The sequence below is a fragment of the Typopeltis vanoorti genome, chromosome 14 (assembly GCF_054136105.1).
Source record: "Typopeltis vanoorti isolate ZY-2024b chromosome 14, IOZ_Tvanoo_1.0, whole genome shotgun sequence".
Lineage (NCBI taxonomy): Eukaryota > Metazoa > Arthropoda > Arachnida > Uropygi > Thelyphonidae > Typopeltis > Typopeltis vanoorti.
Window position 1 is genome coordinate 9,078,161 of NC_143562.1, and position 22,739 is coordinate 9,100,899.

The 22,739-nt window shown below is 37.2% G+C and overlaps 1 protein-coding gene across 4 annotated transcripts in view; it reads right to left on the bottom strand.

Moving 5' to 3' along the window:
* Nucleotides 1–18,334, bottom strand: part of LOC150099182 (uncharacterized) — a 40,951-nt gene extending 22,617 nt beyond the window's left edge. Inside the window, exon 1 of one of the 4 annotated variants that reach the window (XM_090403802.1) lies at nt 18,126–18,334. The gene's annotated coding sequence lies outside the window, so the exon portion shown is untranslated. Of the gene's footprint in view, nt 1–16,397; nt 18,080–18,125 lie in introns of those variants that run through there. The other 3 variants (XM_090403803.1, XM_090403804.1, XM_090403801.1) reach the window with 3 other exon arrangements.
* Between the last annotated feature and the right edge of the window lie 4,405 nt (nt 18,335–22,739).

The window sequence follows — 22,739 nt, forward strand, 5'->3', positions numbered from 1 at the left end:
CACCATTACCCACCAGAATCCAAACAGTAGACAGAAGCTGGTTGTTCAGTGCCAAAGTAGAAAAGTTGGTTCCATCAGCAGGAAAGGTCATGGCATCAGTGTTTTGGGATGCTAAAGGCATTTTGTTTATTAATTATCTTGAAAAGGGGGAAAACAATAACCGGGGAATATTATTCCAATCTTTTAACTAGACTAGACAAAAAAATTCGTGAGAAAAGACTCAGTTTGCAGAAGAAAAAAATCATCTTTCATCAGGATAACGCACCTTCCCACAAAAATGTTTTGGGAATGGGAAAATTAAGGGATCTGCACCTATGAATTGTTGGTACATCTATCCTATTCTCCAGATATGGCACCCTCTGACTTCTATCCCTTCCCAAAACTAAAACCCTTCCTCGCTGGTCAGAGTTTTTCTTTGATTGCAACTGTAGAGGGGTATTTTGCAGATCTTACTGAGAAACACTACAGGGACGGGATAATGGCACTGGAGCATCGCTGGAATAAATGCATTAGTCTTAAGGGGGATTTTGTTGAAAAATGAAAATTTTGAAATTATAAATTCATTTTTTAATTTAAATAAACATTTTGTTTATTTAAATTAAAAAATTTAAATAAAATTTCCCTCGATGAGTCTAAGGACTCCCTGGAGTCGCCCGTAATAATAATAATAATTATTATTATTATCTTGAAAAGGGGAAAACAATAACTGGGGAATATTATTCCAATCTTTTAACCAGACTAGACAAAAAAATTCGTGAGAAAGAGTCAGTTTGCAGAAGAAAAAAATCATCTTTCATCAGGATAACGCACCTTCCTACAAAGATGTTTTGGGAATAGGAAAATTAAGGGATCAGCACTATGAATTGTTGGAACATCTATCTTATTCCCCAGATATGGCTCCCTCTGACTTCTATCCCTTCCCAAAACTAAAACCCTTCCTCGCTGGTCAGTGTTTTTTCTTTGAAACAAAGAGTGATTGCAACTGTAGAGGGGTATTTTGCAGATCTTACTGAGAAACACTACAGGGACAGGATAATGGCACTGGAGCATTGCTGGAATAAATGCATTAGTCTTAAGGGAGATTAATAAAATCTCGCTTAAGACATGTTGAAAAATGAAAATAATTTTGAAATTATAAATTCATTTTTTCATTGTTAAGCCGAGAACTTTTCAGACCACCCTAGTAGAAGATAAAATAATAGAGCATGTGATGTTCTATTATTTTTTTTGTACAATAACACTTAATTTGTATAATAACATAACTAAAAGACACAGATGAAAAAAATAATACAACTTCAGAAAAGATGTGAAACAGTTAAAAGGATTACTAAAATAAAGAGCCTAAAGGCTTCAGTTCAGTGATAGAATATTATATAAGTGTGAATGTAGAAACTATGAAAGTTTTGTAAGTAAGCCGACTACAGATCTTATGGGAATACATTCCCCAGCATTCACTAGTTGCCTTAGTATGGACCACATAGAAGACATAGGATACACCCAAGCATCTATATATTTGCCTTTTATTGGTCCATTTTGATAACGTTTCACTGACCTGACAGCTGTTTCGAATGGGTTGTTTCCCTCTGAGATCAGGTAGAAACCTTAAGAGAGAAAAACACTCATTCGTATTGGAACTTCAGATGTCAGAGAGATGTATTTTTCGTGAACGAACTCTTGGTCGGTGCATAAAGGTAATTACTAAAATAAAGAGTCAAAAAGCTTCAGTTCGGCAATGTAAAATTATATAATTCAAGTGGTTATTAGATTCAGCATTATTTCTAAGCCAAATGTAGAAACTATGAAAGCTTCATAAGGTAAGTTGACCAGAGAGCTTATGGGAATACATTCCCCTGTATTCACAAGTTGCCTTAGTATGGACCACATGGAAGACATAGGCACTGTCCAAGCATCTATATATTTGCCTTTTAAAAGGATAACTGGGGAGGGGAAGGAGAGAGAAAACAAGAAACCCAACTTAAATTTTATAAAGAAATAGCCACTCCCACTATATGGTTTAGAAATAATGAAAAATTATTTCTAAACCATAGAAAAATTGAAATTTTAAAAAAATGAATAAAAATAACCATATAAAAATTAAAATCATTACAAGAGCTAGGTATTTACAGAAAATATTGTGGAATATATAGACAATTTTATATATATATATATATATATATATATATATATATATATATATATATATATATATCCCACACAAAAAAGCAGAAGAACCAATAGCAAACAAATGCCATGTGAGGGCAGGGTCAGGATACAGTAATCTATTGATCTTCATGAACTGTTGAAGATTGTAGTCCTTTGGAAATGCTTCATGAGGGAGACTGTTCTACAGAATCGAGGGAGAAGGAATGAAAGATAACTGGGAGTAGCAGGTTAGATGAGTATGCAGTTCAACTGTAAAAAGATACTGAGCAGATGTAATATGAGTTCCTGTAAATATAAGGCATAATGGATGCTAGTTGCATAAACTAATTTTCTACTGGATAATGGGCAAAGAACCTTTGTAAGAGAAGTGTAATTTTTAACAAACTGCCCTTTTCTGAACAGCATCAAAAATTTTTACGGAGGTCTTAGGTGCACCACCCTGTACATGAGAGTAGTATTCCAATACTGGTCAAATCTGAGATTTGCACAGAGTAACTGTTTAGCAGAGAAGTACCATCTTGACCAGAAAATGATGTCAATCTACTGATGCTATAGAAGTGATATGATTGTGCCAGGAAAGGTTTTGAGTAAAAGTCAGTTGAAGTAGAGATATTTGGCCTTGACTGTTGAGCTCAGTATTATCCAAAATAAGTGGAGAAGATCTGAGGGTTTGTTTTACAGGAAATCAAACAAAAATGCATTTTGGAAGCACTGAAGTTGACTAGGTTGCTTTCACTTCCAGGGATATTATAAAGATCAGTGTTCAGGGCACTTCTTACAGGTGATCTTGAAGCATGAGATATTTGAGCACTGCAGGTCTATCATATAAGTAGGATGAGTGGAGTGTGCCATCAGCAAAACTGTGAATAGGGTTTGCAGTGAATGAAAGCAGGCTATTTACATAAATCAGGGAGTAGGTGGATGAAATGACAGAGCTCTGAGGGACACTGGCACTGACAGGAAAGTCTAAGGAGAGAAATAAATACACTTAGGAATTGATCTGAGAGAAAACTGGCAATCCATTTATAGAAGATGAAGGTAGTCAAAAATTATGGCAAATTGTTGAGAAGCTTTCAATGCCTGGTCCTATCAAAAGCCTTGACAATGTTGAGAAATATAGCACAGGTTTCTCCAAACATTTCCATGGAATGGATCCATTGATCTGGCCTTTGTTAAAGGCCAAATCAATGGATTTGGAATGGCAAAATCTATATTGGTGGTCATTAATTAGATAGCAGTTCTCAATGTGTTGAAGCTGACTGCTGATAAACATCACCTTAAACAAAAATTGATGTAAGAGCAATAAGTCGACAGCTTGATAGTCAACATTTATCTCCTTTTTTGGGAACTGGTTGTATATTAACTTTCTTTCATGATGAAGAGTGGATGCCAGCTGAGTACAGTTTAGTGAAATGATGACAGACAATAGGTGTTAGTTCAGGAGTACATCTCTTGAGCACAATGGGTGGAATTCCATCAGGATCAGATGCATTTGCAGTATCCAAGTTATTCAAGATTCTTGTGATGTTCTTCTGTTGGAAGGTCACAGGATGTATGAAATGATCTAGGCAAGGAAGGAAGTAATTTGGCATGGTTTTATATATATATATATATATATATATATATATATATAAACTGTGTAAACTCTGGCTATTTTGAATTCGAAGGTAAACTATATAAACAGGTCAAAGGATTAGCTATGGGAAGTCCCCTCTCTCCTATATTAGCCAACATTTTTTTCGAGGATTTTGAACAAAAGGCAATCTCCTCTTTTCATTTAAAACCAAGAATTTGGCTTAGATATATGGATGATATATTCCTCATATGGGAGCATGGTATTGAGAATCTTCACAGGTTTCTCAACCACTTAAAGAACCTCCATCTGGATATAAATTTGACCATGGAGATTGAAGAAAATAGTTCCCTCTGTTTCCTTGATGTCAAACTCATCAAGACGCCTGAATCAATAAAAGTCTCTATATTTAGAAAGCCAACACACATGGACAGATATTTGCATGCATCCTCACATCACCATCCAGCACAAAAGTTGGGTATTATATCAACTCTTGCGAATCGTGCAAGATCTGTACTGTCAGATGAAGAACTAAAAAAAGAACTACAACATCTTAAATGGGCCTTTAAAAGCAATGGCTACTCTTTAAAAAGTATCAACAAACAATTATCCCACCGTCAACGTAGCAATGTAGAGACACAGAACGACTCCAAAGGTTATATCTCCTTGCCATATATCAGCACACTATCCAAAAAACTGAGTAGAATCTTAAAGAAATTCAACATACAAACGTGCTTCGCGACTCTTCCAAAAATAAGATCAAGTTTCAGCAACTATAAACAATCTCACAACCTTCTACAATTTCCAGGTGTATACAAAGTCACATGTGAGTGCAGAAAACCTTACTATGGCCAAACAGAGAAATCTATCCTCCTACGTCTCAAGGAACACCAAAGAGACATTGCTTATAAGAGAACCAGAACAACTGCCCTATCAGGCCATGTCCTGTTTTCAATAAACACGAACAACGAAAGCCACCAACATGAAGTAAATTGGACGACAACTTCAAACCTACACATTTGCCATGATAAGGTAGAACGCCGCATTGTAGAGTCAAAAGAAATCACCTTGGACCCTCTTCGTATGAATAATAATCTCAGCTATAATTTGACCGACTCTTTCAGCTCTACTATTGGATACTGGAGATCGCATGGTTCCACACATGCACAACAATAGAACTTTAACATGGACTATAGCACAAGTTCATAATAACTGTAATTTACAGTCGAATATCATAACTTTATAATTGTATGGCTTTAGAGTGTCTCAATGTTATTTTCAGTGTCTTTTAATATCTTTCTATGTTCCAACGCCTGATGAAGTCAATCTCGACAAAACATGTTGCGTTTTCAAATAAATCTCAATTTGTTATAATTCTCAGGTTTTTAGTCAGTTTATATTAAAAATGAACATATCCCAACCCCAAGTTAATAGTAGTAGTCATACACATATATATATGTATATATATATGGCAGTTAGAAGAAAAGATTGAAGCCAAGACATCCTTGACTTTGGGTGCTGTTACAATGCTATTGTTAGAGTGGGATAGAAGAGGAAGCACAGATGGACAAAAGTAGCGCTTGACAGCTTTCACGGGCGACCAGAAGGCAAGACTGCCGTTGGACAAGCAGCAAGGTTTTTACATTTATCCCTGTTGAATTTAGACTTCACCCTTGTAATGGTGGTTTACAAGTGTTATGGGCAACTGTAGGTTGTGAATGAAGCGTGTTTTGGTCTCAAACCACTTATGAAAGGCTGTTTGCTTTTCTTGGACAGCCCTAGCACACTTTATAAGAACAATGATTTAGATATGGGCTGAGGAATTTTAACAGAGTGAGGAATGAAATTTTCCATTCCAATATGGATTATTTCTTTAACACGATCACAACAGGTATCTGGATCTGAAGAATGAAGACAAATACAGGTAACCCTCGTATAACGCAGATGTTAGGTTCCATAGAAACGACGCGTTATATAAACGTGTCATACGAGACTTAGATCACATAGAAAAAGTAGGGTTAGATTCTGAAATCGTTTTTTTTTTTTAATTATATAAACAACAATGACATATCCAACAAAAATAATATTTTTATTTAATTCAGGTAATTCATGTAAGTTAAGAAAACAAACTATGAGACAAAGATGTAGTATAAAATTATAAAAATTACAAATTGTGCATAAATTCCATTGCACATAATGTATAAATGTTTTAGACACAATAAAAAAAAGCACATATTTTAATCGTCATCACTATCTTCAGTAATAACATTTCGCAGATGTTCTTTAAGCGGCCGGAAGTCGTCACCACTTGAAATCTCTTGGACATCATTTGTATAATTCTCATTGCATACTTCGGCTGGTTTAGCCATCAAGAAGTCAGTAATAAGACTTTGCTTTCCACTATGCTGCAATTTTTTATTAAGTTCATAATATGACGCTAAACAAATATCCAATTGTCTCGTGAATTTTCCCAAGTGCTCCATTGAGGGATCGTTATCTGTAAAATAACTTCCTAACTTTCTTGCCAAGTCCAATCCTTCTGCTAATTTCTTTAAACTGAATTCTTTAACGGATTCATCACAATCTTCGGCAGAACTTCCCCGCATTTAGTTCGACACCATTATTAATTTAATTGTACCAGTTCCTCCCCATTTAATTCTGTTTCTCGACCAATTCACTAATTTTGTTTCAACCATATCGCAAAAGTCCTCTCCACCAAAAATGTGTGCGTGACATTTATTATACGACGTAGCTTGGCATCCACTGGAGGTACGAAATTCTGTTCCAGAACGGCTTCAGGCCATTTTTTTTTCCAGCAAGCATTCAGCGTAGAGGGTTGTAATTCCTTAATGGACAGAGAAATAGATTTTTACATAATTCAATATTGAAAACTCTTTCCACTCTTGAGGCAGTGTCATGTTTGGATTAGATTCCATTTTTTCTAAACTTAATTGAAATGTTCGCCAAATATAATATGGCTTAAATGATATTCCTTGGTCGAGTGGTTGAATAAGTGAAATAGTATTAGGCAGCAAAAAAGTTATTTTAATATTCGGATGGCTTAAATTTGTTGGGTGGCCTGGTGCGTTATCTAAAATTAGTAGAATTTTGAAGTCCATATTCTTTTTCTCTGTGTAACTTTCTACATCAGGTACAAAACACTTGAAAAACCAATTTTCAAACATGCTAGCTGTAACCCATGCCTTTTTTTGTTGGCTTGCCAATAAACAGGTAGGGTGGACTTCTCGAGCCCTTTCATCGCACGAGGATTCGCAGATAGCTTAATAAACATTAGTTTTGTCATGTAATCACCTGATGCATTACTACAAAACAGTAGAGTAATTCTATCTTTGGAAACTTTGAATCCAGGAGCTGATCTTTCATTTTTCGAAACATAGGTGCTTCTAGCATTTTTTCCAATATAACCCAGATTCATCCACATTGAACACCTGGTCTGCACTGCAACCACCTTCCGTAATGATTTTTAAAAGTTTTGCTGGGTATTTCCAGGCAGCTTCAACGTCTGCTGATGCTGAATCTCCCTGGATTTTAAGATTATACAAAGAAAACCGCTTTTTAAAGTTTTCGAACCAACCCTTACTGGCACAAAATCCATGCTGAGATTTCTTCTGAAGAATCTTGATCGAGTTCTTTTAAATGTTTATAAACTTTGAGAGCTTTTTGCTTAATAAGGTGTTCATCCAAAGGAATTTTCTTTTGAGTGTAATCTTCTATCCAAATCATTAGAGATTTCTCCATTTTTTCTATTAGAATATCACGAACACGATCAACGCGCTTTGCACTTACAGTTGGCCTAGCAATAACACTTTCTCGGATTTTATGTTCATTTTGTTTGATTGTTCGGATTGTTGATTCATTTAAATTCAGAGTCCTTGCAACAACTCCTGGCTTTTCTCCAATTTTCAACCGATCCAAGATTTTAATTTTTTCGTCAAGAGAAATAAAATTTCCTTTTCAATGTTGTTTTTTTCCCTTTCGCTGCAGCTTTAGGGGTCATTACAAATAAACTTTTACATAAAAAAAAGCATTACATACGTATGTAACTCACCAGAAAATAAACTGCTCAGCTTCAGAATAACACACATGATTTTAAATGAGTTTTCTGGCAGAAAACGAAGACAATTTTCAACATTAAACACTTTATACAGTAAACCCTAGATGGTGAACCTATGGCATTCATGCCAGAGGTGGCACGTCTGAGAATTTTGCTGGCATGTCAACAATTTACAGGTGATATCCTTTTATACGCTTATAAAGTATTCAAGTTTTTTTTTTTAATTGTTACAATATATACATGCTGAATTTTGTTTTACACAAGACAGCAGCTATAAAGACATGCATATGATTGGTGCGGTATTAACAAAAGATCGCATGACCCAGAGACAAAAGCAACCGACAAGTGTTGAGTTGAAATGCTAATTCTCTTCAATCGAATTCCATAACATCTGAAACTGTCTAATAAATTTGGTTTAATCCTCATCTGAAACTGTCATAACAACATTCACTATTAGTTCTAACACATTCACAACAAGGTGTCATTTATCATCCCGATGGAACTTCTCATTACTGACTGGCTCAATTCACACAAACGTTTCAACCCTTGGTTGAATTTTATGGCTTCTTGGAAGGAGAACTCACACATTCATTATATAGCATGTTTCAATTCTTGGTAGTCTTTTATTTTAAGTTAGCCTTTGTGATTTGTCATAATGACATCGAGTATTTCAAATGCAATAAAACAAACACTTATTTCACAATTGAAAAATTGGACAATAGTTTTTAGTTAGACACTGTGTTTCGGTGCAACATATGGTTTTGCTCAAGTCTATACAGCATAGTTTCTGTGAGAGGGGGACATGATTTTTAGTTAGCGCCATTTATATCCCATCTGTCGCTAATTGCTCTATTTGTTGAGAATGACACAGACTGCAAAAGCCTCTGTATAGTACCTTATTCAGTGATACAATAAAACTAAATTCGATACTTATAACTACTTGCATGATACGGGCAGACATAAATTTAACGAAGATAAAATTTGATTTTTAAGTCCCGTGGTGAAAAATATGAAAAAATAAATAGAGGGTTACTAGAAATTGTAGACTGCGTTATATCGAAAACGCATTGAACAACGAATACTACAATTTGTAGACCGCGTTATACAAGGGTTACTTGTGGTGTGATCGTGGAAAAGAGAAGTAAAAGTCATGCAAGTCCTCCCTCTCTTTAGTGTGCCTTCTTATGTGACATCTGAACAATGAAGCTACTGAAAATCATTTACCACAGGTTTCACAGATAAACAATTTCTCATTGATTTGAATGTTTACATCATTTTTTAACGTTAGAAGAATCTGTAATTGATTTACTAGATATATCATAAGTTTCACAAGTAAAAGAGTTCTCATTTGTCTGAATGTTTTCTTTTTTACAGATAGAAGAATCTATAAAGCCTTACTGAGCAAATTACAGGTTGCACATGTGAAAGAGTTGAACAGAATACCTGGAAGGAGAACTAGTTGTAGATGAAGAAAAGATGTAGGGTGTTGGATGAGTAAAGAGAATTGTCAGGAAATCATGTGGGGAGATGAATTATCTGTTTTAACTCATTGCTTAAAGCAAAAATCTTTGCCTCTCTTCCTGCTTGGACAGTTTTATTTCTTTTATTCTTATGGCAAAAAGAATACAATGCAGCTATAGGTTAATGTCTAGTCCAGAAAGTCAATCCAGGGCCTCATCTGTCACCTCATGGATATCTTGGAAGTTACCATGAAATTGGAAGCTTTGGGCAGTCTTTCACAATAAGAGTGATCATCTGGGCTATGGGGAACAGTCACAATAATAGTAGTCTGACAGTTTCCATTTGTGTAGTAGGTAGCCACATCAGCCCTGGTTAGTTCTGATCCTGTTGACAGATGACCAAATCTTCTTAGGAAGAGCAAAACCAGGCTGCAAAGCACAGGGATCTTCAACCAGGAAGTCATTTATTGCAAGATTGTTGGACAAGTGCTCTCTCTCTACGTGTCAGATGTTGATGGTAAGGCAGGTGAAGAGAGTTTGTCCATCGACCAGAAAGGGTTTCTTGATTTTAGGCAAAGACCAGGTGGATTTTTGAGAGTCTGGTGCAAGGGCAGGAGCGAGTTATCATTACTTTATTAAATTCTTTAATTGAGGCTTGTCTTTCTCCGTGCATTTGGTGGAGAAATGTTGGATAGGACAAGAAACCAGAGGAGAGGGGTGCTTCTCAGTGTCCCACTAATTGTGCACATGAGAGTTTAGCTGGGGGACTGAGAAAACCTTCTAGTACCTCCACCCTGTCAGTAGTGTTTCCCTCATGGTACACTGCTGGTGCTTCAGATACAAGCCCCAGAGATGTCACACTGGTAGCATGAAGCTAATGTCTCTAACCAGGCAATCAAAAGATACCAAGCCTCCTGGACCACATGCAGCAACCATGGAAAATACAACCTAGCTCGATCGGTGAAATTTAAAAAAGGGGGAGCCAATTAGAATTACTGGCATTGAAATCACCAAGGATTGCTTCACTATTTGAAAATTTTGACTGAATAAAATTGAGCTTTGAAGACAGGAAGTCAAAAAGGTCAATAATTTTCAGAATTGGGAGAACAGTAGAGGCAGCAGTTGAATGAAACAAAATGTGGTAAAAAAAATTTAAGCCCCAGCAGGTCAAAAAGGTCAGATTCTAGGTTAGACATCCTTTGCCAAGGAATGTCAAAATGCACAAAAGTACAAGCACTTCCCTTATGGCAGAAAGAATCATAAAGTGTGTAAATTAGACAGTTAAGATGGGCTGTGGTTGATTTAATGGAAACTTGTGCTTCAGTCAGAAATAGAACATCAAGTTCGGATGACTGAGGATGATGGACATCATTTAAGTTACTGTTGATGCCACAGATGTTTGTGAAGTGAAATCAAAAAAAGCATTTATATAGCATGAAAAGATATCGGCAACCAAAAGAAGTGGTTAAACATACATTGGGGAAGGGGGGGGGGGGGTGAAGAGATACAGAAAGACCAGCTCCAACTGTAAGATATAAAGACCAGTAAAGCCAGAACAGGAATATGACTAATCATTCATGAGGAGGTGTGAACAGTGAATTCAATTCATGGGATTCAATTATAATGGATGAGCACTTATTAAGAGATCAAATTTCATATTAATGGCCAGCTGTTATCGAAATTTTGACCTAATATTTATGTTATGTATCTAATACTTATTAAATATCAGTAAATTAATAATGCCTAATCTGATATTAAAGTATTCAAAATTTTACAAGAACTTGTTCCACTTCTATCTTGTCATCATTTTAAATACAAACACTCCTAGCAATGTCACATTTCCCAGTTCTTCTCTCCTCTTTTTCTCCCTTCCCCCAGTGCAACATCTCTAATGAACATATTTGTGGAAAGTTTCTTTCAATTAGTATTTTCCGAAATCTTCACATAGCAACTAATATTAGTAATCAACTGACAACAGCAAGGCATGATAATGATGCTGTTCCTGTATAGGCTAAGAATTAAGTTTTCCTAATTAAAAATTTATACTGAAAACAACAGTTTGACATACCTAGATAGTGGGAAGTAGAAATGATGTAGTATTTAGTAGAGAACTAGATGACTGAGGGAGAAAAAAAAAATGAATGTAAAGTTCAATAAATGTAGAAATATATATCAAAACATGAATGGGGAAAATACACACACATCCTAACACCTCTGAAAACTGAGAGGCCATTTCAATAAAACTATAGATTTCAAAACGTTAAGAATTAAAAATTAAATAATTAAAAATCTGCACTATACAGAAACAAAAATGAATGACTTGTGCTGATGAAACAGACAGCACACCTGTATTCATATTGCTGACTAGCTTGTCGCTTATATATTGCAGGTTTTTAGTTCTTAACCTTTTGTAATCAAAATTTTTTCCCGATTCATGACTGGTTTTATTCATGTTTCATTTCTGCCATTTGATAAATATTTCTATGCTCATTTATTGGTTCACCTTCACAAGTTTTCCAAATCACACTATTTTGGGGTCAATGTAAAGTTCTGCACACAGGGTGCAATCCTAGCTCGCCTCCTTGTGGTGCATCCTGGATAACGCTAAAGAGCTAGAGCAACTTGGCAACCAGACTATCTTCTCGATCTCCTGGTTACAGCACACATGAACTCAAACACACGAATTAGCGCTCTTAATGGCAAGATGATTAGGAATATTTGACCTGTAGTTCAAATTTGCCAAATTAACATTGTGGGTTTATGTAGAGCAAAATGTGAATACCTCTCAAAGATTTTATATGACAACAATGTCAATATTTTTCTTATTCAAGAGACTCACTGTAAGGATGAGGATCAGCTCCACCACAGGGGTCGAATTCCTGGTTACATTCACTGGAGCCACTTACCCTAGAAGATTCCCATCTCATTACAGCCAGCATTGTCGGTGGTGTGCATCTAATGACAACTATGATAGGGAACATAACCATTACCAATGTGTATAAACCCTCTGCCCTCTTGTGGCTTCCACAAGTTCTACCAGTGCACAACCACCCTGCGATGCATATAGGTGACTTTAACAGCCACCACACGCTATGGAAATATGATTCCAACAATGAATGTGGAGAGACTTTGACTGAATGGGCAGAAATTCACAACATGCACCTAATATTCGACACAAAAGACAGAGCTTCCTTCAGGTCAGCAGCTTGGAACAGAGTATAACCCCGACCTCTGCTTCGTCACTCAAGACAACAATGGACGACCGTTACCTACATTGAGAAGAGTTCTCTCCAACTTTCCCCGAAGCCAACAGACCAATTATATTAGAGGTAGGTCTGCAGGTATCCCTTGTCAGATCCATCCAACGTCCCCGCTGGAACTTCCAGAAAGCTGAATGGGATAAATTTTCTGCCTGTTCTTGACAAATATGTCCGTTGTATCCCTCCAACAAGCAGTAATTACAAGAGATTCGTGGGAGCTGTCTTAGTTGTAGGTAAGAAGACCATACCAAGAGGCTTCCAGAAGGAGTATATTCCTGAATGGAACGATGATAGTAATAAATCGTATCAAGAATATCTACAGCGTGGCGATCCTGATATTGCAGATGAACTCATTCACAGCCTTGACACCAACCAACAGAAGAAATGGACTGAAACAGTAGAAAGACTATTTTTGGCACTCCAGTAGAAAAGCATGGAGCCTTCTAAGAAAACTAGGTAGTGGCACCTTCACTGTCCGGGAACAATCAGCTATTGCTCCTAACCAATATGCATCACATATTGTCAACACATCAAGATATACCACCAAGGACAAACAACACACTCTTCAAATAAAAAGAGAACTTACATATTTGAAAAATAATAGACCATCAGACCCTCTATATTCATGACCCTTCACTCTTGAAGATATTACCACTGCTCTAATGGATATGAAACCAGGCGAGGCTCCAGGTTTCGATGGAATTCATCCTGATTTCCTGTTGAAGACAGGCCAAAAAGCTTGAAAGTGGTTGGCTTACTTTTTCTCTGACATCCTCCAGACTGGTAGACTTCCAAAAGAGTTTAAGAGGACAAAACTTATCCCCATCTTAAAACTAGGAAAAACCAACAACAAACCAGAAAACTACCGACCAATCGCCCTGCTATAAACTCCTAGAAAGGTTCTTAATAGAATTGCCCCTAAGATAATAGAACAAGTCCCAGTGGAACAGGCCAGATTCAGACATAAACAAAGCTGCTGTGATCAGGTTCTGTCACTCACCACACATATAAAGGCAGGCTACCAACAATGCTGGAAAACAGCTGTAGCTTTTGTAGATCTTACTGCAGCTTATGACACAGTCTGGAGGCATGGCCCAGTCTGCAAGTTGCTCCGTGCAGTCCCATGCAAAACAATAGCAAAACTAAGTGATAACATGCTAAGCAACCACCTGTTCTAAGTGTGTATGGATGAGAACAAAAGTAAACAAAGAACACTGCATAATGGACTACCACAAGGGTCAGTTCTGGCTTGCTTCCATTTTAACTTATGCATCGCAGATTTGCCTAATACAACCTTCAAGAAGTTTTGCTATGCTGATGACATTGCTCTAGCCATCAGACACACCAATTTTACTACAATGGAAGATACACTAACAAACGACCTTGCAGTCCTAAATGAATACTTCAGCAAATGGAGATTATGCCCAAATCCTAGCAAAACACAAGTTTCATGCTTCCACCTGAACAATAACCAGGCTAACAAAGAACTCATGGTCTACTTCAACCACAAACTGCTACACTACAACAGATTCCCAAAATATCTGGGCATCACTCGAGATAGAACACTATCTCGAGTGATGCAGAATTGGTTGATGCCCAGCTTAACACCTCCATGCACTTTATTTCTGGAACTGTAAAATCAACCCCAACCTACTGGCTCCCAGTGCTAAGCAACATCCCACCACACATCCAACTTTCTTCTACATGAATACAGCAAAATCATGGAAATCCAAAATCTTCCAATCCATGAAGACATCCCACCCCTAAAAATAAACAGGCTAAAGTCAAGGCACCCTCCAATCTTAACAGCAAAAAATCCTGCAGAGACAAGTTTCAACATGAAGGAGATGGAAAGAGTCCTGGTGTAACACTTCAACAGGGATCTTCCATGAATTAGTGGAGCCAACACAGATACCTTTGGGTTTTGACCTACCTCAGAACACTTGGTCTGCCCTTAACCGAATCAACACCAACCATGGCAGACGTGCAGACCACCTTTACAAATGGGGGAATGATTGCTTCACCCAGGTGCGACTGTGGATCACCCTGCCACACAATTAATCATATTACAGCAGAATGTGTCCAACGTGCATACAGTGGAAACCTGTCAGACTTCATCCACGCTACACCAAGTGCAGTCGACTGGATAATCAACCTAGACATTCAGTTGTAGCCTATTCTTGATTCTCGAGTGTCTCTTTTATGAGACACTCGAGAATCATGTCTTATTATTGTACATGTCTATTATTATGTCCATATATATTAAGGATTAATATCATGTAACATTTCACGTGTGAGCCATACGCTAAATAAATAAAATAAATCTGCACAAAATACTATATTATCCCTGCTTCCAAAAATATTCAGGTATGTCAAATTAACCCTTGACTGCTAACCCTTTTTTAGATATCATCACTGCTCATCTGGGGTATGCTGTCACCACACGACATTTCTTCCCCCCCTCCAATCCACTATAGGTAATTGAAATTGTTATTGTGTTTAGATAGTCTCCAAGCTATCAACAGATTTTTGACATTTAAAATACAATATTACAGGGTGTTCGGGATAAATTTGACAGTTTCGTAAGGAAAAAGAAAATCTTCTTTGTATCTATTAAATTTAATGAATTGACAAAAAAACATTACAGGCAGAGTTAATTACAATACTATCAACAAGATTTACTCAAAATAACCACCATTAGCATCGATCACAGCTTCAATTCTGCTTCGGAACCTCGAACAAGCTGATGCTACGGTCTCCCTGGGAAGGGCCGCAAAAACTGTTTTAATTTTATCCATTAACTGGGCTTTTGTATTACTGGAAGTGCGATTGGTGTCTTTTTCAACTGCGCCCCATACAAAATAATCCATGGGGTTAAGGTCTGGGGAGTTTGGAGGCCAAACATTTGGACTGGTGAAGTCGTAGAAATTTTCAGACAACCATTTTTGACTTTTCCCAGAGGTGTGGCAAGGGGCCGAATCCTGCTGCCATACATACGGCCTACCATTGGCTACCCTTGTTATCCAGGGCTTGACTACAGTTAGCAACTCCACGAACAAAGCCCGAATTCCAATGCCAGGGTTCTTCAACACCTGTTCCTGCAGATTTGCGAGGAATTCTGCTGTACGAACGCAATCAGATCGTCTGCTAGGGATCTTTCTTCTTGCTACATCCTCGTAGTCACCATTGCAAGTCTCTAGTTCATGCCTGATTGTTTTTACTGTATTCAGGGAGCATTGGGCAGCAGTCGTAATATCCTTATTTTGATGGCGGGCACGAATCATCATGATACAAGTTATTCTCTTCCATGATTCAGGTGGGTTCCAGCTATCCATCCTTTCTGACATCTTGTATATGAATGAAGAAGGGTCCAAACTTTTAAATGAAGAGAAGTGTGTGTTAATACATGTAACTTACAGAAAAATATAGTTAATTATAAATATGTCAAATTTATCCCGAACACCCTGTATGTATTTTAAATTTTTACTGATACATACCAAGTGGCATACTTTCTAACGAAAACATTAAAAAAAAAAAAAGAATATATCCCAAATTTTCTTGTGCAAATGTGTTGTTAGGTTTCAGTTAAAATGTTCATAAAGGGCAAAAAACACCTTACAATACAAATAACGAACTTATTTACACAAAACCAACAATGAGTGTCAAAAATTGATGTTTGCTTTAGTAATATATTACACAAAAATAAAACATTTTTCTACCATGTGAATGATTTGTAATTGGTAAATCTAATAAAAGTTTAAAATGCATCAAAATCAGTTTATAAACCATGCAGAATGTTAATTCTTTATAGCACATTCATCACAAATATCTTTCCTGTGATTCGCATACACAAAAATGTCACATACTGAACAATGGACTTTGGTTTTCCAATCCTTGGCTCATGGACAGATCTGACATCTAGCTTGCTTCTTCATTTTTGGTTCTGGAGTCCCTCATTGATCTGGAGGACCAGCACTGGTGTCTTCATCACCTTGGATGTTCAGAACTTTCTTCATGATATTCATAAGTTCTCTAGACAGTGGCTGAGCCAGTCTCCTTTTCATGTGTGGTGTTGCAAGATTCAAGCCCATATTCTTCAAGTATTGGCACCTAATCATCTTTTTCTTAGTTGCTGACTGGAGAATTATCTGCGAGTTGATTTCTGCGTGATCCAGCATCCCATGAAAATAGCGCAGAGGTCATCTTCTGGTTTTGCAGTGTTTTGTGTAGTCGTGAGCCATCTGGTCGAAACTGTCAATGCTACCTTTTCTGTTGTTATAAAAAAGTATAACTTCTGCTTGCTTAGAGATCTCATCAACTTTCTTGTCACTGTGCATTGATAGAAATAGCTGTGGTGTCTAATGCAAAGTTAACACACACTAATGCTCACCGTGGTATGCTATCAACCCAACTGTCTTACAGAACAACACTCACTGATTGACTGATGTGGAGAATGATTGTTCATTAGAGTACAGCTAGGTGGGGGAAGTGCTGTGCACATCCGCGACTAATGTGTAGAAGAAAATGGAGTCACCTAGGGTAACGTGTCACCCCAGGGGAGATTGCAGGGTTAATACTCATTCAACTCCAGTAAATTTCTAATTAGTAAAACTTAAGTTCAGTCTCTAGGTTTAAAATACAAGGGCAGCCCAATTACCATTAAGAGCCTTGCTATTCCAGTTGATGTCCGATTTCAATTTTTATTACTAGTTTTACAAATCCACAACCGTTTTAATTACGAAATTACCATTTGGCCAGTTTATCAGAAATTTCTGAATATCTTTAGTAGTAGACAAAACACTCGAGGGATACCTCCAGGCACAGAAGAAATTGGCAACATCGCTTTCTCATCAATATTTCTCATTATACTCATCAATTCTGTTTAATTGATTGATTTCTTTCTTTACATATGCATTATTGTTTCTTAAGGTCATAACTGTCTATTTACGAGTTAGAAAAATTGGTGAAAACATGCGATTTTTGGAATGCGTTGAAAATAAAGTTACATTAGTTAGTGAATACCATAAGAAAAGTTATTCACTAACTAATATAACTATTTATTTTCAACGCATTCCAAAAATCGCAGGTTTTCACCAATTTTTCTAACTCGTAAATAGACAGTATGACCTTAAGAAACAATAATGCATATGTAAAGAAATAAATCAATCAATTATACAGAATTGATGAGTATGGATTAAATGGACAAAAATATTACCAATATATTGTAGAGAATAATATAATAATGACACATAAAACATATAATACTGAAAATTGCTAAAGGCTGTATGAATATATCTAGTGACACTCACATCAAAATTACATATGTGACGTGTTCTAATAACCTAAACGGCAATCATGAATAGGAAATATACCTGCTAGATATGTTAGTAGTTTCAGAGCCTAGAAAACATTCAAAATTTGCAATTTCCAGTATAAGTTAAATAGAAATCGCCAACAAAAGCAGCGAGAAATTATGCTACACTACTCACGTATTCGATAAGATGTTACTCTCAAACCAGATCTAAAATATTATTTATTCATTTATTAATAATGTCAGAACCTATGTTTAATATAATTAGTTGCAAGAAAGTTACCGTGCTGCAGCCACTATTTCCACAATTAAAATAATCCGGTATGACCATACAGAATTAAATTTTCGTTTTATTCAACTGATTATCCACACGCTACAGCGTAGTTCTCCGGGAATATGAAAGTTAATAAACTGAACAAGCCTATAAAAACAGCGTAATCTTAAAACATTGACTAACATTAACAGAATTACTGATTTGTGACGACAACTGGGTGTGGGATGTCAGCCATATAAATGATGAAAAACAGGGAACCCTGGGGAATGCCAACTGTGATATTTCTTTCAGATGATCTGATTTCCTACAGCTTCGCTCGGGGTTTGTTTACTAAGGTAATTTTGATAATACTAACTAATCCAAATATGAAATTGCCTTCAAGAGTTTGAAAAGAAATTCGTTGTGCCATATTTTGTTCGAATGTTTCAGGAAAGTCTAGAAAACCGCGCCTTATGTTGTCTCCAGTGTATCTTGACTAATATATCCACGAATCTGAGGACTTGTTCAGCAGAATGGCTCTCATGGAATCCAGATTGTTCATTCCTCCATTATGAATAAGATTTTCGTCTTAAATGAATTTTTTGCAGTCTTTCGTTTCGAAAATTTTGCTGAGTTTCCTAGTTTCGTGATTAAGACTTACTTGTGAGTTATTTACATCATGGTAAAAGTAGTGGAATTTCATTATTACGTTAATTATGGTGTCATTATGCATTAACTTTATGTAGGAGGTACTTGATGATTTCTTTGGAGATCCATCTTGGCAAGGTGCTTTTCTTTTCTTAATATACGCGATGATTTCTGTCCCTGAAGGTTGGATGGAGGGTGTATATTGGAATACAGCGTACCCTGATGTGTACTAGATTGATGAAGTTCAGATCAACGTGAATGCAATTTGAGTTTTGCTCATTTTCTAAGCTGTTAGCAAAAGCTTCAGCTTAGCGAGCATCTCGATATTCCAATCGATGTTTGGTCTGGTCCTCTGTGTTTAAGGATTGGAGTTCTGTCTCCCTCTGCTGATTCTGAGAGTCTTGTGGTGCATATTGGACTACGTTTGTAGACCTTGTGAGCACTTCTGGGTGTTCTGTAGTATTCTTTAATGTTGTCCTATGAGGTTTTTGATTTTATTCGTGAGATTTTATAATTTTATTTAGCTCAATTTATCATTTATTTATCAATCATATCACCTATCATTCCATGTTTGCTAGTGTCTGCAGATTACAAATTCCAAATCCGTCTTCATAATAAGTAGTCCACAATCATGATACTTTTGACACTCTCCTTTGCACTCTCTTCACTGTATCAGAATCACCATGGAAACCACGAGGCCAGAAATGTGCACAATAGTCCAAATAAAGGCTTATCAATGTCTTCTAAAGAAGAAAAATGACTTCATTATCTTTTCAGATTTGTTTCAGCATTGCAATTATTATTATTATTATTATTATTATTATTATTATTATTATTATTATTACGGGCGACTTCATGGAGTCCTTAAACTCATCAGGGGAGGACCTAAACATCATGTACACACAACTATGCGACATTCTCACTCTATCACACCTTGCCTTGAACTCTCTCACCGTCATAGCACTTACAACAGACTCTGGCAGCTTATTCCACTCATTTACCACTCTAAAAGTAAAGAACTAAGCTCTAACATCCTTGCTACCTGCACTCATGCCCATTCCATAGGTGTCCCCTAATTCTCCCACCACCAGTCCTGATCTCAAAAATATCCTCTGATTTAATCCTATAGAAACCCTTCAGCACTTTGAATGTCTCAGTCATATCTCCCCTTTCCCGCCTATCAACCAATTTCTGCAACCACAAATCTTCAACCTGTTCTCATAAGGTTCATTCCATAGACCTGCTATCATCTTGGTCACTCGTCTCCAGATCCGTTCAATCTCCTCCCCATCCAGAAGAAACCTAGGTGACCAAATCTGGGCACAGTAGTAGAGATGAGGTCTTATCAAGGCTCAGTACAGAGGTACAATAACTTGCTTTTCTCTCTCTGCTCGTCAAAGTATTTTTCAACACCCAAGTGAGTTGATGAGCTGATTTAGCCACTTTTGCAATGTGTCCCCTAAACTTCATTTCCCTATCCACCAACACTCCTAATTCACAAGCCTTATGAATCTCCTTGAGTAGAGGTCCACCAATGTGGTATACTGAACCAATAATGCATAACCTTACATTTTGTCACATTAAATTGACATCCATTCTCCTTAGCCCAGAACTCCAATCTATCCAGATCATCCTGCAAGATTTGACGTCTTCTGCATTCACTATTGCCCTACAAAACTTTGCATCATCAGCAAACAAATGAACTGTTCCTCTTAGATCCTTCCCTATATCGTTAATGAACAAATTAAACAGCAGTGGTCCAAGAACAGAACCCTGTGGCACACACTAGTCACAGGCCACCTTTTGGACTTTATTCCTGAATAAACTACTCTCTGATATCTCTCCATCAACCACACACCTATCCATCTCACCAACCCTATATCCATTCCCATATGTTGCAGTTTACAGATTACAATTCCATGTGATATCCTGTCAAAGGCCTTAGCCAGGTCCAGCAGTTTCACTGTAAACCCATTACCCTTATCCAGTTCAGCCGTCACTGTGTTGCAAAACTTGAACAACTTACTGAGGCATGATTTACCCTTCACATAGCCATGCTGTCCTCCATACAGTATCTCATTTTCATCAATCCATTCCTGTATTTTTTCTTGACTTCACTCTCCAAGACCATGACAACGACTCCAGATATGTTGATCGGTCGGTAATTTGCAACAGTAGTCTTGGATTCTCCTAAATTGCAGTGGAACTATTTTCCCCTCTTTCCACACCTTCGGGTCTAAACCCGACCCGAGACTCAGATTAAACAACATGGTCAAGGGCACTGATAATTCTTTAGCCGCTTCACGTAAGACCCTTGCCGGTATACCATCCAATCCCACAGATGTATTCACATTAAGGTTCTGTAATAGACTATTCACCTCCACTTCATTCATCACAATTCCAGTATAAACTAATGGTTTCTTCATTTTTTCAATGTCACCACCTGGATGATATACTCTGGCAAAGTGCTCGCTCAGTAATTCCACTATATCGACTGATTCAGTGACCTGCTTACCATCGTCATCCCTTAAAATCATTCTGCCGTGTACATTTTTTTTTTTTTTGCTTTCAGCATATTGAAAGAACTGTTTGGGATTCTCTTTAGCTTGCATAGCTAGTTTCGTTTCATAATCCGCTTTTGCTTTTATTTTACCACACTGGTTACCCTTCTGGCCTGCGCTTTATACCGTTCGTGTGCCTGCAGGTCATCTTTCTCTTTAAATTCCTTCTACAGTTGCAGCTGAATCTTAATGGTGTTATTCATCCATTTAACACCTACTTGTTTTACTATTCGGACCCTAGGTATACAATAAGCCATAACCTCCTATAAATGCTCCTTGACCACTTCCCATGCTCTATCGACATCCAGCCCTTGCATTTTTACATGCAATGGCGCTGATCCAAGCAATCTCCTAAGCTTGTCATACTTGCCAGCACGGTAATTCCACATATACCCTGTCTTAATCACAAATTTCACACCTTTAGCCACCTCCCAGGTCAAGACCTTATGATCACTCTCACCAATAGGTGGCAACATGGTCATATTCATTACAGTCAAATTCTCAGATACTATTACCAGGTCAAGCACTCTCACACCACTAGTATTTTCAATTACATGCTGTTTCAGATAGTTATCCCTTAATAATTGAATAAAATCCATTTCCTTCCTCACATGTGTCCTCTCCTCCTTCCAATCAATGTTACCATAGTTGAAATCCCCCATAATAATTACCCTCCTTCCACTCATTTCATCAATTTGTTTATGCATACCATCTCCACCATCTATTCCATCACCTGGTCTATAGCAGCACCCAACTGTATATTTTATTCTGCCAGTATCAATCTCACACCAAATAGCCTCAAATGAGCTCCTTTCACTATCCTGCAATACTTCAATTCTCCTTGGCTGCAGTTCATCAGCTATCATCAATAACACCCCTCCCCCAATTTTATTCTCTCTGTCCAGCACTCAAGGTCAAGCACTCTCACACCCCTAGTATTTTCAACATGCTGTTTCAGATAGTTATCCCTTAATAATTGAATAAAATCCATTTCCTTCCTCACATGTGTCCTCTCCTCCTTCCAATCAATGTTACCATAGTTGAAATCCCCCATAATAACTACCCTCCTTCCACTCATTTCATCAATTTGTTTATGCATACCATCTCCACCATCTATTCCATCACCTGGTCTACAGCAGCACCCAACTGTATATTTTATTCTGCCAGTATCAATCTCACACCAAATAGCCTCAAATGAGCTCCTTTCACTATCCTGCAATACTTCAATTCTCCTTGGCTGCAGTTCATCAGCTATCATCAATAACACCCCTCCCCCAATTTTATTCTCTCTGTCCATACTAAACATACTATAACCTACACATTCTATCCCACTAACTATATCATCTTCCGTCAGCCATGTTTCACTAATGCCAATAACCTGTGGCCAGGAAGAGCCAATCAAGGCCAAAAATTCTTCCTTCTTGTTCCTAATACT